The sequence below is a fragment of the Coptis chinensis genome, chromosome 4 (assembly GCF_015680905.1).
Source record: "Coptis chinensis isolate HL-2020 chromosome 4, ASM1568090v1, whole genome shotgun sequence".
Classification (NCBI taxonomy): domain Eukaryota; kingdom Viridiplantae; phylum Streptophyta; class Magnoliopsida; order Ranunculales; family Ranunculaceae; genus Coptis; species Coptis chinensis.
This window is the reverse complement of record NC_141459.1, coordinates 44,233,250-44,251,644: the sequence shown is the minus strand read 5'-3', so window position 1 is coordinate 44,251,644 and position 18,395 is coordinate 44,233,250. Positions and strand designations below refer to the sequence as shown.

Sequence of the window (18,395 nt, the reverse complement as noted above, 5' to 3'; positions counted from 1 at the left end):
CGAAATAGAGTGGATGAAATAGGAGATCAAACTAAAATATTTTAACATGGCTATATGAATATCATTATCAATAGTCAGTATAGTCTTTGTTTCATAGAGTGAGGGCTATTTAATATGTTACAACTAGTGGATCAAGAATTTTCTGTGTGCATCAAAGAATTAGATCACATGGTGGTTTGTTATCTAGGTGATCATGATTGTTTGTTGCTAAGCCAACAAAATTATAATTAATTGGCTTTCGTTATGGGTACCTTTCATTTTGTGTTGGGCAGATTAAAAAAATAAATAAAATTACAAGTTTGTCATCGACCTAAAAAACATGTTTTGTGTTGGGCAACCACCAAATACATTAAGTTAACTTGTTGACAACCTCTTGTAACCCCCCCACTTTTACTCCCTACATTAAACTCATGAGTAATAACTAAACCAATCTTAAACCCTAATCCCTAAAAACTATACCCCAAGTCCTAAACTACTTAATCAAACATAATCAAAACAATAAAATGGAAGACCCTAACATTTTAGAACATGAAAATCTTCTCTACGGACGGATGCCTACGTGTTTGTTCCCCTTTCTCTATTTTTCTCAGACGTGCCACCGTGACCCGAATTACTCCTTTATTATTCTACTCTATTTCATTTTGGCTTCGATTTCTATATGCTAATTTGGTGAATACAGTTAGAGAGTGATCGAAGAGAGAAAAAAGACACAAAGAGAAGAAATACACGAAGGCTGAAACTGGTTAATTAGTACCAGTTTCTTGATTTTTGGTGAATTGGGTGGGGGTGTACGAGACCTTGTGTAGTACCCAACATAAGTATATACCCCAAATTGAGCCGAGTTAGGCGGAGTCTGCCCAACACAATTTGGGAGGTATCAATAGTAGGACCCCTTAAAATTAGGGAGACTCGTTAAATAAAGGTATAAGAGCATATGACTAACAAATACAAAGGCTAATCAAATACAAACAAAAATACTAGCTACCCGTTACCCAAACTTGTAGTCCTTTGATTATAGTTCTCTTATCCAAACAATTGCTTTATTTGCTACATTTTTCTCTAAACTGACCAAAGTTCTTTGAGCCGGTATTGCTTGTAACTTTGTATCACAGTACAAAATATCACGATATCTATTGAGATTTTAGCAATGGATACAAAAAATATCGTGATATGTAGAGATATATGAGATTGCAAATATCGGTGATATTTCAATATTTTTGACGATATTTACGATATTTGGAGATATATTGTGATATTTGGGGATATTTAGCGATATTTTGTGTAGGTAACAATTTTATTTAATCAGAGTGAACATTCTGGGCGGAGGGGTTATGTGAACAAAATGTGATTTGGTTGGTTTATATGTCGTCCTCATCTCTCTCTAGTAGGTATTGAAGTGGATCATGGGTCTGTAATCCTCTCTCCACTCTTTCCTCTCCTATCCAACTTCAAGATCATTTGTTATGCAAAAAAAATAAATATTTAGTATTTACAATTATATTTCAAATAAATATAAAAGATATATCGTGATATATAAAGAAATATCTATAATATCCACAATATCCGGATATTTTAGATATATCCACAAACATAGACACGAGGACGCATAAAAAAAAAAAAAGGGTGTCCGTCTGACGGCTCTGTCTTCCATTCGCATTTGAGGAATGGCGAACAGCAAGTATGAATATGTGAAGACAGAATTCGAACCTTATTTCGAAACCAAACTACTTCCCTCCACTTATATAGTTATCAGAATCGACGCCCACCACTTTTCTCAACAACAACACTTTGACAAACCAAATGACCCTCAAGCTTTAATGAGTTTAATGAACGCGTGTGCAGTCGCAATGTTCCATGAGTTCAAAGATATAGTCTTTGCATATGGCTTTGGAGTTGAGTACAGCTTCGTGTTCACCAAGTCATCCCAGTTTTATCAGAGGCGTGCAAGCAAAATACTGTCTACTCTGGTATCATTCTTCTCATCTTTATATGTTAGTAAATGGGATCAGTTTTTTTCACAAAATGATTTGAGGTGTACACCTTTTTTTGTTGCCCAAGTTATGTATTTTTCGTGGACTGAGACTCTTCGCGGTTATTTGGCCAAGAGGCAAGATGATTGTCATAATATTAATCAGTATAATACTTGTTTATGGGAGCTTGTTAAGTCTGGAAAGACTGAGACAGATGCTCAAGATATGTTAAAGGGTACTCGAACGCAATGTAGAAACGAATTGCTTTTCAAGCAGTTTGGTATTAACTACAATACACTACCAATGATGTTCCGCAAAGGGTCTAGTGTGTTTAGGGATAAGGTTGAGGTTGTTGTGAAGAATAGGGAGAATGGTGATCCTGTTGTAAGATTGCGGGAAAAAGTGTTTGTTGAACATTGTGATATAATTGGGGAGAGCTTTTGGAGAGAGCATCCAAGCCTCATTGGGAGTGAAGATTTGAACAAGTTGAGAAGTGGACATTCTAGCAATGTCTATGAGTACATGAAGGATGAAACCCAAGTTAAAAACAAACTGCTCCCATACACATGGATTGTTGTTAGGATTGACGGTCGGCATTTTCACCAATTTTCTGATATGCATGATTTTGATAAGCCAAATGATTCTAAAGCTTTGGGTTTGATGAATGCTTGTGCGGTAGCCGTGTTAGAAAAGTTCACAGATGTAGTTATTGCTTATGGAGTCAGTGACGAGTACAGCTTTGTATTCAGCAAGACATCTCATTTCCAACAAAGGCACGGCAGCAACATTGTGTCTATGATTGTATCATTCTTCTCCTCCTCATATGTTTTGAAATGGGATGAATTCTTCCCCCACAAAGAATTGAGGTCTATGCCTTCTTTTGATGGTAGGGCCATATGCTATCCGTCGAATAAGATTCTCCGAGATTATCTGGCTTGGAGGCAAGTAGATTGTCACATCAACAACCAATACAATACTTGCTTCTGGATGCTGGTTAAATCTGGAAAGACTAAGAGTGAAGCTCAGTCTATCTTGAAAGGTACTCAAACACTAGATAAAAATGACCTGCTTTACAAACAATTTGGCATCGATTACAACACATTACCAGCCATGTTTCGCAAAGGATCCTTCATATTTAGGGACAAGGCGGAAGAGATTGTGCAGCATAGGGAGAGTGGTTGTGATCCTATTAATAAAATGCAGATGAAAGTGATTATAGAACATTGTGACATAATTGGGGAGAGCTTTTGGAAGGAGAATCCACATCTCATTGCATGTGAAGAATAATGTGACTATTAACTGCAAGGACAAAAGCGAGTTAGGCGGATATCTTACTCCTTCCGTAAGTTGAATTTTAGTTTATCCTTAACAAATTTTAACTTAAAGTCTCTGCATGATTATATTTAGTTTGTTATACCACGAGTCCCCCCTCTACAGTGTTGGTTGTATGCTTATCTCGCAGATTGCTAGCTTGTTTCATGATTGAATTTGATGAACGTTGTGCAACCTGAAAACCAGGGGATATCTCATCGTACACATCTATTTTCTGTCTTTGTTCTATTCTTTAATTGTAATTTATAATATCTACAGCATAACCATTAAAAATTAAAAGAAAAGGAAAAAGAAAAAGAAAAAGAAAAAGAAAATCAAGAAATAGCTGTTGCAGTTTGTATGCATTGAAATGTCGCAGAAAACATTGTCATTTATTTATGATAAAGTTGCTACAATTAGAAACCAAACTTTAGACGAGAAGGGTATTAGGGATATTGGATAAATAAGATAGAAATAACAATTGTCAACATGAGACAGATTTTGGAAAGCAAAACATGATACATTCATTACATTGTTTCCAGAAGCATTATTTTACAAGATTTAACATGCTATGTTGTTGTAATCATTTTTACAGTTTTTGAAAGGGGACAGTCTTGGCTACAAAGGAGTCCTTATTATTTGCAAGACACTCAGCCACACTCTCTGCCAATGCATTTATTGTCATCTGCTGTTTGCACAGCCAATTTCACCAGTCAAGGATTTATGCAGTTTACAGGTTTGTAAACATAGCGTCCCTGCCTTGTACTCTTTTCACTTAGTTTAAATGTATGTTTTTTCTATATTTTCCTGCTCCAGTGACAGTCCATTCAGTCCATTCTATATTGTTTTCCATATCTCACTAAGAGCTTACCTAGTTCAAGTTTGTTTTTGATTGCCCTTACCGTTTTGCATACTCATGTAAGCTTACTGATTATTAGCAACAAACTTTTCTCATTAGTATCCAAGAAATATTTTGATTGAAAAGGATGCGATCATTTATCCCCTGCAATTGAAAAAGGAGATGTAGGATATACTAGTGGCTATCGCCTCTTACTAGTAAGATAACCTGAGGCATGAAAAGTTTGACTGTGTGTTCTTGATTTCAAGCTTATCGATCATTACATGAAGATTCCTACTAGAACAATGTTCATGGGCACATACAATTTTTTTTTGTTTTTTTTATAACTGGGATATGATACTCACATTTAGTTTAGATTCATTTGGTGTATGATCAGGTTGTTCAAACTCTCATAGCGGTGTTTGTTCACTTGGGACCAGCATGGTGGCTCATGGATACTATACCCATTGTCACCAAATTCGGCGTTTTTTTTTTGAAAAAAACGCGTTTAAAACCCAAGATATTGGCAAGACGTTTTGTTCCAGTTTAAAACCAAGGTTTTAAAAAAAAACGCGTTTTAAACTTAAAAAACGTTTAAAACCCGAGATTTTGAAAATCTCCTGTTTAAAACTTTATTATTATTATTATTATTATTATTTTAATAATAATCTAAAAGAAAACGGGAGAAGAAAAAGGGGTTTTGGAGTTTACTTTTTTGAAGAGTGGGCGTTAGATTGACTTATTGAGACAGTTCTATTTTGCTTTGGACTATTAATAATTGGAAATTTTAAAGTTATTAACTTATTTGTAGTACTTGATTATGCCATTATGGTTGGTAATTAGTAGTATCTTATTTAGAGTCGTGTTTTGATACTGAATCTAAAACTTCTAGTATTTGGATGAGTAATGATAATTTGATACTTTCATGTATTTGAATTTTCTTTCATTTGTATTATTTTTTTATTTTATTTTATGTGCCTATTCTTTTTTGCACTCTTATAAAAAATCAAACTCCTTATCTATTATATTCTTTATCATCGGTTTTTACCATTTCTTTTACGTATTATACGTTTTAAACCCGTTTTACCGTTTTAAACCGGTTTTTTATGCCCCACGTTTTTTTACGTTTTTTTTTTTTTTTTTCTCAAGACGTTCCGTTTAAAACACGAACTAAGTTTTTTTCAAGTACACCGTTTTAAACCCGTACCGTACTTTGTGACAATGACTATACCACATTGTGAGTTGTGACAGTCCCTTGCTACCATCGCTGGACTTCCCCAGGTGACCATGTATTCTATGATGCCTCTGTGATTTAGGGCGTGAGCAGGCCTTGTAGATTTGTTTGGAGATTTAGATTTTAGGCTTGTACTCATCTATCAATTGGCTCATCTTAGTTGGAGCAATTGTTCCTCATCTTATTCCAAACACAAGGCTTTCCCAGACAAGAAATGGCTCCGTTTGATTAACAAGCCTGTACTTCTCGGTGCCACTGAAATACTGTAGACATGTCTCCTGCTGCTGTTGTGAACTGTACAAGCTGGATCATCATGGCCTTTATCACTCTGGCTTTGTTGCATATAGGTACAATTGTACTAACATGATTGATTGATGTGCCATAACTATGTTGGATCTCACTGTCTCGAATACTTGATGCAGGCCTGGCATCTATGTGGGTACTGGTGTATTGTGCTTGGGGATGGAGCATTTCAGGCTAGACTGCTGGGAGTTGACTTGAATTGCCCCACAACTGAAGGAATTTTTCTTGAAGCTTGCCCAGTTGTTTGATTAGAACAATGATAATTGTTTTAAAATTCTGTTTGAACTTGTATATTAATAATTGTTTTAAAATTATGTTTGAACTCGTATATTAAGTGGCGATGGTTGATTATTTTGTAGTTAATACCTCAATTATTAACTTTTGGTGTTTACGGGGAAGATGTTAAAGTCAAACTTGCAAGTGGTCATGCACTTCACACTCTATTTCTATTTCTAGTTCTGAACTTGTAAATGCAACGGTATATTTTCCTTTTAATCATGTCAGAAGTACTTATATCAAAATGGATGTAGCTTATGACAGGAGTACGGGATGGGCTGGAGCAGGAGTAATAGCTTGGAATGGGCAGGACAGGGCAGTAGGAGCAGCTATCAGAAGGTACAAAACACGCAGTGCGGAGGAGGCAGAGTTGATTGCAGTGGAAGTAGCAGTGAAACTGGCCAAGGCACTGGGTGGAGTTCAGTATCAGTTTGAAGGTGATAATGCCTTTATCATACAGGCTCTGCAAAGTTCTGATTGTCCATGTAGCTGGGGTCTTGCTGCTGTATTTTGAGATCCTCAGCTGTGTTTAGGTGTTGTCAGTTTAAGTGGATTAACTGGCAGTTTAATGGGGAGGCGCATGACCTGGCACAATGGGCTAGCCATGGCCAAGGAATCAGACCTCTTCCAAATTGTATGTTAAAACATAACTTATTTCCTTGGAGTTTTTAATATATAAGATGGGTGTGGATTAGCGGGAAAAAAAAAAGTGGTCATGCACTGATAAATAGTATAAGTTGGAATTTCGGGTTTTGGGAAACACCATACTGAGTCTGAAGTGCTTTATCAGCAAGTCAGCACCAGACTGACGAACTTAGCATACATGCAAGTTATTTTTGTCTAGAACTTGACTTGCCAAACTTGACATGTGTGGAAAATACGATCTGAACAGTAATACTAAAATACGATCAGGTAGACTCAAAAGCAACTACAAATACTCAAACTGCTTGGGAAGGAGTTAATGGGCTCTGAAGTAAATGGATTACCTCTGGTTAATAGGTAAAGGCAAAAGCATGAAGCTATGGAATGATAACTGGCTAATGTCAAAGCTCTAAAAGAGTACTTGCAGATGGATAACCGAATCTGGAGCAGATGCAGCTAACCCAAGCAGTTGCATTCTGAACAAGAAGGGGCAAATCACTCCAGAGCTGCAACTGAGAAAATACATAGTAGGTTTGAACATGGACATCCTACTCCACCCCTAATGTAGAAGAGACCAATTTAGAATCTGGTATTTACAGTTGCAAGGCCTCCTCGAACACGAACCATCTGAGAGACTTATAGCTAAAGAAGCCCTTGCACACCCATTGTTTGGCAAGCCATAGGCACATTTAGCAGTCATTTAGGAAGGGAGATCTTTTGATGAATCATGGAATCCGTTATTGTCCAACCACTTGTGTGTCATACTGCTATATGATTCTGCTACACGATTATGTATCAAACTCTTGAGCTTATTCTCCCAATTTTTTCTTAATTTTTTTCCATGCATGACATTAGTAGTTGTAAAGGTGCGTTTTAGCGTTCCTTTACATACAAGGGAGGAAGGAGAATGGGATTGGGTTTAGGAAAGACCGAGTTCGCTGATGAGCAAACTGCCTACATATCTTCTCTTGATTCTGGGGAGAGAAAAGAATCAGGTCTCACGTAGTTCATGTAGGTGGTATTTATAGACATTGGGAGGTGTAGATCTACGAGACACGTGTACTGACATGTACATATGTAGGGTGGAGATTGAGAATGAGTGTTAGGTTGGTTTTGGTAGGAATTGTGTGATGATTGAGAGTGATATTTATAGACATTGGGAGGTGTAGATCTACGAGACACGTGTACTGACATGTACATATGTAGGGTGGAGATTGAGAATGAGTGTTAGGTTGGTTTTGGTAGAAATTGTGTGATGATTGGGAGTGGGTGCAGTAATTCATATATCACGGTGATTGGAAGTACATGTATGACTATGGTGATGATTACATCTGGATAAGGGATGACGTAATCACTCGAAGCGCTCTGCCTGAGGTCGTCTATTCGACTTGAGGTTCTCTGGAGCGAGCTGAAGCGTACCACCTACATGAAGCGAGCTGCTTACGAATCAATCTTGGAGGTTGATAATATGAGTTCGTTACAATATCTGTTTATGCTCAATGCGTGTTTAATATTCCTCAATGAGAATATTACTCCCATACACAGCCCCCTCTCAGTAGATTGTGTTGTACCTTGAAGCGATCTGTTGAGAGAAAATGATAATACGTGTTGAGCATGAGTGGAAGAGCGGGCTAGTGTGCACGGACCTGACTAGCACCGTAAGGGTCGATTCGTGTTGTATAACGACTTGATGTGAGGTGGAAGTTGGCACGTGACAGAATCATAGCAGTTGGCGAGGAAACGTGTTGCCGCATTTTCTGGAATCTAGAAAAGACAGGTCCTTAAGACACGTGTGCAGGCTAGGGCGTAGGTTATAATCATAACGCCTTGGGAACTGAACGGGCGGTTGCACAAAATCAAATTTGGGAGAATTGAAAAGCTATTTTCTGTTTTCTTCTTCCGCAAAACCGCAGGCTAGGGTTTCTCAGGTGAGTGCTTTCGCTACCGCTGCTTTTCCATTTTCAGTTTTCTTTCTGCTTGTGCAAGTGTTGTGTGTCTAATAAGTAGGTCGGTGTCAGGTTTTGTTGCTTAGGTTTGTGTATTTGATAAGAAGAAAACACAAAAATGTCTGACTCTGACGATACGCGATTGGAAGAGGTTCAGGAAGTATCTTTAAGTTATGGTGAATATGAGGAGGACAATGAAGAGTCGGTGAGTCTTGAAAGTCGTTATGAGTATGGTGAGGTTGAAGTTAGGGAAGATGAGGGTAGTATACGATCTGGTTCTGTGGCTAGCACGTCAGGTCGTGATAAGGGGTCGTCCTTGAGTGGGTTGCCTCCTAGGACGGTGGATCGACATGTGACGAGTGCGTTCCCCAAACTGAGGGTAGCTTATGGGATAAATGTACCCGACCTGGAGATATACGAACTAGGGCCGAGTGAAAAATGTGCGGAGTGAGGAATACAACCCGCCGAACGGTGGGGTAATAATTTGTGAGGGTCAGCTAAGAACGCATATGCAAATACCGTTCTCGAAGTTGGTCTGTGACTTTTTAGCTCACTGTTGGAAATCCCCTTGTCAGTTTGTTGGTAACACTTGGCGGCTGTTCAAGGTGTTTGATCTATTGAATATTAGTGGTGAATACCACATAGGGGTATCTGATATTACTGAGCATTTCGTTGTAAAGTGATCTCGTAATTTCAATTTTAGCTTGCAAACTATGATGAAGCATCCAGTGTAATGGATGGTGTAAGCAACGAGGCTTGGAAAAAGAGGTTGTTGCTGTTAGTTGGCAACTATTGTGCTAGTGGGTGTAAGTTGCAAACTAGGATTTGCAATATCTCCGGTGGGTGGGAGTGTCTTGCTCATGTTGTTTTGATGGCTGGGTTGCGGTTATTTTAACTGACTTGTGCTTTTGTTATGCTTGTAGAGTTCGCTGTAAAGACACCAACTAACCGGCAGGAGATAGAGAGGTTCGCAAGGTTGACTCAGGCCCAAAAACAATCAAAACTACCTGAAGTAGCTCATTTCTTTGTAGAAAAAGGAGGTCCAACAATCAGGGAGAAAATGAGAGATCAAAAGAAAAGGGCTCGGGTCAAGCCAGTTGAAAAAGTGATGGAGAAACGAACAAGCGATTTGGTAACCAGGGAAGAGGAAAGCAGGACGCTGAAAAGGCTACCAAAGTTGCGAAGCGTGTGCTTGGGGAGAGTTCTAGTACAGGGGGCGGGTCTGGTTGTGGTCGAGTTGGCGGTAAGGCTACTCGCAGTACCCGGTCGAGGCCGGAACCAGTTATGGACTTGCCAACTTTTGGGGTCAGGTAGAGCTTGTCTTTTGTGCTTCGAGAGCCTACCCTGCTGGCTAAGGCGAATGGTCCAAGTAAAGCTGGTGGGAAGTCAACTATGACTGCTTAGGACTTGGAGTCGCAAATAGTGTACTTGGATGAGCAGGGGTGCAGCGGACCGTGAAGCGAACTGATGTCAGCTTCAAGTCAAGTAAGATATCGGCGTGCTTGCTTGAACATATAGCTCTGGATGGCAACCATAAGGAGCTGGATGCCAAGGGGCTGGCTGATAACCTGAAACGAATGGAGATCGCGCAATGTCTGGTAAGTGAAACTGTCCAGATTTGGTTTGCTTGTTCGTTTATGAGAATTGTTGCGAACTGATTGCTATTGTATGTGTGCGATTACAGCTTGTAAGTGGATTTCAGAAGCTTAAAGAGATTGCCCAGTTCGCTGAATCAGATAGAGAGATCGTGGTGAAGCTGAAAGATGAGCTGAAGGGGGTTCAGGATGCGTATGACATAGATCGTCGTGAGCTTGATGAGGTGAAGAAGGAGCACCAGGAGCTTAAGTTAGCGAAGTTGTTGAAGGATAGTGAGGTGGAAGAACTGAAGCTGAAACTACAGGCTGCTGAGGAGAACGTTAACGCTGCTACTGTAGAAATTGGTAGGTTGAATGACTATGACATACACTGCAAGGGAGTTGCTCAGGACGCTACTAAAGCGTATGACGATTTGGATGCTGATTTCGTTGAGCTAGAAGCTGATTATAAAGCTTTGAAAGAGGAGCATGAACGCGAGGCTCCTAGTACCTCAGCCGAACTTAAGCTGTTATGTCAGATGTGTTTGTGAACTTAGATGTGGATGGTGTGTCGATTGTGATCGAGGAAAGGGATGCCGAGGTTGAGGACTCGCAGGCGGCTGAAAATTTGGCTATTCTACTTGGAGCTGGCGAGTTGTGAGAGTAGTCTGTTGATTTTGCTATTTGTAAGTTGTGATACAATAGAGCTGGTTTCCCGGGGTAACCTGGGCAATTCACTTTTCTTGTTTCTGTTTGTTAACACACTGAACGACCTGGTGCCCCGTATTGGTCTAAGGTGCCAATATGATGATGAATGGTGGTTAGCTGAGTTGGATTTCCTGAGTAGACTTAGCAGCTCGGCTAAAATGCGAGTTGTGGTCTGGGTTTGTCCGACCAGTTCGTCTTTTTGCTTATATGTCATGTTTGTTGTTTGCTTCTCCATTCTGTTTTATCGCCCGTATGATTGAATGTATGAGTCTTGATATTGTTATATTTGCTTAGTTGAGTAGGCAACTCCTTATAAGAGTGGATGCGGTTAAGTAACTTGTGGTCCTGAGTGAGCGTCCTATCCTTTTTTGTCTTTAGCGTTGTAGGTTGCGTTTGATGAGAATTGGTGACTCTATACGAACTGTGTATATAGTAGGACGTATGTCGTGCTTTTCATTCTGGAAAGCTGAAGTATTTCTGCACTTGCGTGACACGTGTAGGAATATGAGCGGTTGGAAATATGAAATGATGGCTGCCAGGTGGCCTGACGTTTGGCGTCTCGATGTAATTATGGCGTGCCTAGGGAAGACCAAAGACATTTGCTCTTCTTCTTGCTGCATCCATTATTCTCCAAACTTTTGTGCGCCATTTTCTCTGTTGCTCACTCAGGTATGTTTGCTTCCGTGTTTAGCTATTCCTTTTGAAAAGAAAAACTGTGTCTTGGTTGCTAACTCGCTTAATGTTGGCCTCGTTTGTAGACTTCATTATGGCAAGGTGTCGTAGATATACTAAGGGTGAAGGGAGTTTGAGGGAAACCTCCCCCCTTATAATGGAAGAGATGGAGCTCCACCCTCATCGGCATGGTGATCGTGGCAAGAGGAAATTTGTTGCTTCAGAAGCTAAAGGTAACAAGGGACCTAGGAGTTCATGTCTCCCTGTCAGAGTGATGAGGTCGATCTGGCTGCTGAGGAACGTAGCGACGTAGGGAGCGAATTCTTCTATGTGGGGAAAACGGGGAAGAAGCGTGCTGTGAAACGTTCTGACTGTAGTTTTCACTCCGCACCCATAGCGACCAACCTTCTAAAAGGGATCATACTGGATGGTGATAAGGTTGAGGTTGAGACGAATATATGGGGACACTGTTGGGGACCATGGATATGGCTTGTTGTTTGGTGAGCTTTTCATCTGTTATGTTTTTCTTTTGTTTATCGGGCGACTCTAATTTTGGTATTGTACTTGTAGTTTCTTGCGGGGTACAACAAGTTGAAGAACCTTATTTGCGGCAACGCGTCTTTGGTCCTCGATGTCGATAGCCTTAAGGCGAAGTTGGGATGTATGCGAGCTGCATGGGGAGTTGACAAGAAGAAACTGGAAGTAATGACCAAAAAGTGCCAGAATGCTGCTGATGAGAATTTTGTGCTAGTTAATGCGATGAAGGATCTGCAGGGGAAGTTGGCTGAAGTTACGAAGTATGCCAAACAATGTCAGGGGGTTGTGCGCAAAGCACAAGATGCGTACGACGTGGCCTGTATCCAATATGCTGAACTGGATGAGAAGTATTTCCAATTGAAAAAGGTGTGTGATTGTGGGGCTCAGGGTACGGGTATACGCGTGGTGCTGAGAGCTGCAAGGCACACTCCCCGACGATCTTTGCCAGAAGGATAAACATGTTGTTGCTGCTCCTTGATGGTGATTTCCGATCTTGTCTTTGTAAGTGTTGAAAATTTGTAAGTACTTTGTTTGTTCTCCTCTCTGTATGAGAGTTAAACAATAGAGCTGAGTTCTCAAGTTTGCCTAAGCAATTCACCTTTTTGGTATAGAGACGTAGTGAACTGGTTTCCACGAAAATGGCAATTCGACATTTTGCTAAAATTGTAAGGAATACCGATCTGGATTTCCTGGGTAGACCCAGCAGATCGGTGAACTCGTGAACTGGTTTCCTGGCATTAGTCGGGCAGTTCCATTGATGAATGTGTATGGAATGCATGTTTTTGCTTATTCTCAATTGCTTGTAGCTAACGTTTTTATATGTAAGTTGCCCACCCGTAAGAACCGTATAGGTTGTGAACCCTGGTATCTTAGGTGAGCGTGCTAGCTTACTATGGCGTAAGGCTCGCTGAGAGTGTTCTCGTTGAGTTAATCCTAAAGTTAAAGGTATTCAACTAAGGAGAATTTGAGAGGCTATAAAGCCTATGATCTAAATAGAGCGAGAGGCTCGTTGAGAGGGTAGTGTGTGTGTAAGCGTAATGAGAATTGGAGAGGCTCTGGAGCCTGTAAGCTCAAGAGAGCGTGCTACTCACGGAGAGTGGGTTAGCTTATGAAAGAAAGCGTATCGTTCACTGAGTTGATCTTAGAAGTATAGGTCCTCAACTAGTGAGAATTGGAGAGGCTCTGGAACTTGTTAGCTCAAGAGAGCGTGCTGCTCACGGAGAGCGTGTTAGCTTATGAAAGAGTAATGCTCACAGAGAGCGTTGAAACTCAAGAGAGTGCTGGAAGTGCGCATATACTGGTAATGCTCTTATTGTGAGTTCGGTACTTTATCGACGAGATTAGGTAGGTTGCAATACATAAGTAAACTAAACTTAAATTTACAGTAAATGAAAATATGGAATATACAACAATGTATTTTTATTGATTAAATTTCTTTAGCAAATATGTGTTCCAAGGGCGTGGCAATAATTTCCCCCCTTGGGTTTTGATCCAGTACGCTCCATTGCCTACAACTTGTTCCACTATGTATGGTATTTCCCATGTTGGTGCTAGTTTGGAGTCATCTTGAGTCTTTTTCAAAACTAGATCACCGTGTTGAAAAGATTGAGGATGTACTTGCTTGTTGTAAGACTTCTTCGGAGTTTGTTGATAAGATGTCATTCTGATGGTGGCTAGGTCACGCCGTTCTTATAGCAAATCGACCTCTCGTGCTAGGACAGAGTCATTATGTCCAGACTTGACGAATTCTGATCGAGTCGTAGTGACTGTCAATTTGGTGGGGATAACGACTTCTGTGCCATAGCACAAGGAGAATGGAGATTCATCTGTGTAGGAGCGAGCTATGGTGCGATGAGCCCATAATATGTTCTCTAATTGATTTGGCCATTGGCTTTTGTTCTTTTTAATCTTTTTCTTCAGATTTTCTAATATTGCTTTGTTGCTAGCCTCTGCTTGGCCATTGTTTTGAGCGTACTGAGGAGTGGATAATGCATGAACGATCTTCCACTTGGCCAGAAACTCCTTGACTGTTTTTCCCTTGAATTGGGAACCATTGTCCATCACCAAAGTGTGTGGTAAGCCGAATCTGGTAATGATATGAGTCCAAATGAAGTTTCTGACGTGTGATTCCTTGACATGAGCTAAAGGAATTGCTTCGATCTACTTAGTGAAGTAATCAGTTGCGACTAAGACGAAGCAAAAACCGATACTCTTTTGTGGGATGAATGATCCCATGATGTCCGTGCCCCACATGTGAAATGGTCAAGGGCTCGCGATGTTGATCAACTCACGAGCTGGTTGTATGATGTTGTGGCCAAAGGTCTGACATTTGACGCACTTGAGGACATATGTTTTGGCATCAATCTGCATTCGAGGCCAAAAGTATCCTTGGGAGATCGCTTTGTAAGCCAAAAAGTGACCTCCAACATGGTTTCCACATTATCCCTCATGAATCTCAGCAAAAATCAATTGACCTTGTTCTGGGATTATGCACCTCAAGTGAGGACCGCCAACGGATTTTCTGAATAACTTGTTATTGACCAAGCAGTAATGGCGCGCCTGATATGGGATTTGCCTGGCTTTGGTACATTCTTATAGGAGCGTGCTGTGTTGGATGTATTCTATGATGGGCTGCATCCATGTTTGACTCATCTAATTATCAGAGAGTGGGCACAGGTCGCTGATTTCTAAGACGTGTTCCACTTGGTAAGCAGGTCGGTCAATTACCTCAATGAGTAATTGTCTAGGGGCGTAGTTCGGTGTTTGAGTAGCCAAGTAAGCTAAATTGTCTGCGTGACGATTCTCGTCACGCAAAAAGTGATGTATGGTGGCTTTTTTGAAAGCCGAAAGTAACTGATAAATAACTTGAAGGTACTTAGAAAGGTTACCTTCGTGGATATTGTACTCTTTAGCAACCTGGCGAACAACCAGTTGCGAGTCACTAAAGACTTGGAGCTCTTGTACACCAAGTTGCAGCGCCATGCGGAGCCCCATGATTAATGCCTCGTACTCCGCTTCGTTGTTGGAGGTCGCAAAGTTGATGTGAACTGATTTCTCCATCATTGCTCCATCTGGGGATACTAGGACAACTCTGATTCTGCTTCCTCCGGGATTGCTAGATCCATCTACAAAGAGAGACCAGACGGTCTTGTCATTCTTCTTTGTGGATAGAATATCTATTTATGGTTCCCAATTTAGGTCATCGACAGGAAAATCTGTTAGGAAATCTGCAACGACTTGTTCTTTCTGTGAGGTACATGGGACGAACTCGATGTGGTGATCCCCGAGCTCTTCAGCCCATACTGCCATGCGAGTTGTCTTATTTTCCTTGTGAAGGATTTTCTTCAATGGAAGGTTGGTGAGTACTTTGATTGGATGTGCTTGGAAGTAAGGCATGGACTTTCGTGCAGAATATAACAATGCGAGTACTGCTCTTTCAATATAAGAGTAATTTTTTTCAGCTGGAGTGAGCGTCTTACTTATAAAATAGATCAGTTTCTCGGAGTTGTTTTCCTCTTTGAAGAGAACCGAGCTGATGGCAAAGTCTGAGATTGCTAGATACAGCCCCAGCGTTTTGCCATCTGTTGGTTTTGCCAGGACGGGAGGTATAGTCAGGTACTCCTTGAGGGTGGAGAACACTTGGTGGCACTGATCGTTCCACGAGAATTTCTCACCTTTTTCAAGAAGTTGCAAGAACGGTCGGCATTTGTCTAACGCCCTGGATATAAATCAGTTTGGTGATGCAACCATTCCTGATAGCTTATGTATTTGCTTTTTCGTCTGTGGATCGGGCATGTCCAAGAACGCTCTGATTTGGTCTGGATTAGCCTCGATCCCTCTTTGTGATACTTGGTACCCTAGAAATTTCCCTGAGGACGCTCCAAAAAGGCACTTTTCTGGATTCATCTTCATTCGAGTCCGGCGTAACCTGGAGAACGCTTTCTCAAGATGAGTAGGTGGTCACCTGTTTTCTTGCTCTTGGCGACCATGTCGTCGATATAGACTTCCATGGTATCCCCTTACATGTCCTGGAACATGTCAGTGACCAGCCGTTGATAAGTCGCTCCATCGTTCTTGAGGCCGAATGGTAGGACGTTGTAGCAATAAATTCCTTGTTCAGTGATGAATGATGTTTTCTCCTGGTATTCTTTAGCAAGTGGGATTTGATTGTATCTATTGTACGCATCCATAAATGACAGGAGCTCGTGGCCACAGGTAGGGGTGGGAATTTGGCCCTAACGACCTAACCCGGCCCTGACCGACCCGACCCTAAGCCCTATAAAGCCCTCACAACTAAAGCCCTCCACGAGTTTAGGGCGGGCCGCCCGCCCTAATGCCTTCTAGGCGGGGGGCTAGGGCTAAGATTCTAAAACATAGGCCCGACCCTAACCAAGCTCCTAACCAAACCGCCCTTGTTTCATACTTTCACTATAAATACACATACCATAATTGTCCAACTCTTTGTTAAATATTTTCAATTAAAATAACATTGTCCTTTGTAATTTATCACTTACACCCAAGGGTACTTTTCAATAACTTGTTTTATATAACAAAACTTGTCAACTTAGCGACCATGAAGAACAATGAGCACTAGCCTAATAAAAAATAAGACTTTATTCCTTTGATCATCAAGTCAAAGTCCATAACTTATTATTCTCAATTTCTTTTTCTCACTTATTTCTTATAAATTATATTTTTATTCACATCCAAGCCAAGTCTAAAACTAAAGGTTTCCTTCCACACCATTAAAGCAAAATCTGAGAGCGGACATTTGTAACATAGAAACCAAAAACACCCTTTGTCAGAAAAATGACATCTGTAATCTCAAACCTTTCTCCATCACTTGTTCAAAAGCCAATATTTTCATTTCCATATACAAAGCTTGAATCACTTTTAAATTAGAAGAAAGGTAATATTATATTTGTTTGAATCTATTATAGAAATAATTTATGATATTACAAATAGTTTAACAACTTCCATGACCCTTAATCAAAACTATTATGTTTCTTCTTTATATCTATTACTTCTTCCTTTAAAATGATAATATAATTATTTGTCTATGTATTTCAATGTTAAATGTAATTTTAGTGAGGTTTGAGTACAAGGAAGAACAAATTCCGAACTCTCGATGTACTTCAGTTCATTAGATTGTGGATGTGCATTTTAAATTTTTGGATTTATACAGGATTATTACTAGATTGGTTGGACTTTGAGTTTGTAGATTATTGTACATTTTTGTAATATAAATGAGTTTTAAAACTGATGTAGTAAAAAAAAAGAAAATATATAGGCCCGCCCTAAAGCCCGACCCTAAAGCCCTTAAGGAGGGCTAGGGTCAGGGTCAGGGCTTGAGATTTAGACTTGTGACCCGGCCCGACCGGTCTATCTTTGACTTTAGGGCCGGGCCGACCCGGCCCTAATATCTGAAGGGCTTTAAATGTTTAGGGCCGGGCTAGCTCGACCCGGCCCATTGCCCACCCCTAGCCACAGGTCTGGTCCACAAGTCGGTCAATTCTAGGCAAAGGGAAGTTATTCTTAGGTGTTTCTTGGTTAACATTGGTAAAATCAACGCAAAGACGAAATATGTCATTCTTTTTTGGAACTACTACTATGTTAGCGATCCAGTCTGGGTAATCAACCTTTCTGATGAAACCGACTTGCATGAGTTTGTCGACCTCATCATTGATTACTTTTTGAAATCTCAGAGATAACCTTCTAGGTCGTTGATGAACTGGCCTAGCATTAGGAATTACATTTAGTCTATGACATGTAACATTAGGATCTATACCCGGTACATCGATATACGACTAAGCGAAAATATTTTTATTCATTGCTAAAAAGTTTACAAGTTGAGCCTTGAGTGTAGGGTCTAAGTTAGCCCCTACGTATACAAACTTAGGGTCATCTTCTATTCCTAGGTTCACTCGCTCTCTGTTTGCAGGTTGAGATGTTGCCTTTGACGATGATACGTCTTCCAAGGGATTGATTTCTGGCGACGCTTTGCTGTTCTGAGGGACGGTGTATTTGACAGCTGGGATTGGAGCGACCTCTGTGGCGACGACAACAGGGGTTGGAGTGACCTCTGGAATCGGTGCTGGTTGTGTGACACATGATGGTGCGACCTCTGGAGTTTTGACGAGCGGAGTAACAAATGACGGAGCGACCTCGAGGGTTTTGATTGGTGGAACAACAACTACTGGAGTGACCTCTGAGGTCCTAACTGGTGGATCAACAACGGCTTGAGTGACTTCTGGGGTCAGAACAGATGAATAGACCTTCTTGCTGGAGCCCCCAGCGTTCTGTGTTGGTGTTTTGGCTCTGACCTCAGCGACCAAGTCTTTGGCCATTGTATAGCTGGTGGGCTCGGTCCTTATGTTGATAGGT

The 18,395-nt window shown here is 40.7% G+C and overlaps 1 pseudogene across 2 annotated transcripts; it reads left to right on the top strand.

The window, feature by feature from the left end:
• Nucleotides 1–1,574: 1,574 nt before the first annotated feature.
• On the top strand, nt 1,575–6,692 carry LOC147503623 (tRNA(His) guanylyltransferase 1 pseudogene; annotated as a pseudogene). Of its 2 annotated transcripts, XR_015192786.1 has the most exons (3): nt 1,575–3,312; nt 3,877–4,017; nt 6,187–6,692. The product of XR_015192786.1 is annotated as a tRNA(His) guanylyltransferase 1 pseudogene, transcript variant X1 (transcript). The 2 variants fall into 2 exon arrangements; XR_015192787.1 differs by lacking the exons at nt 3,877–4,017; nt 6,187–6,692 and adding an exon at nt 3,433–3,865.
• The last annotated feature ends 11,703 nt before the right edge of the window (nt 6,693–18,395 follow it).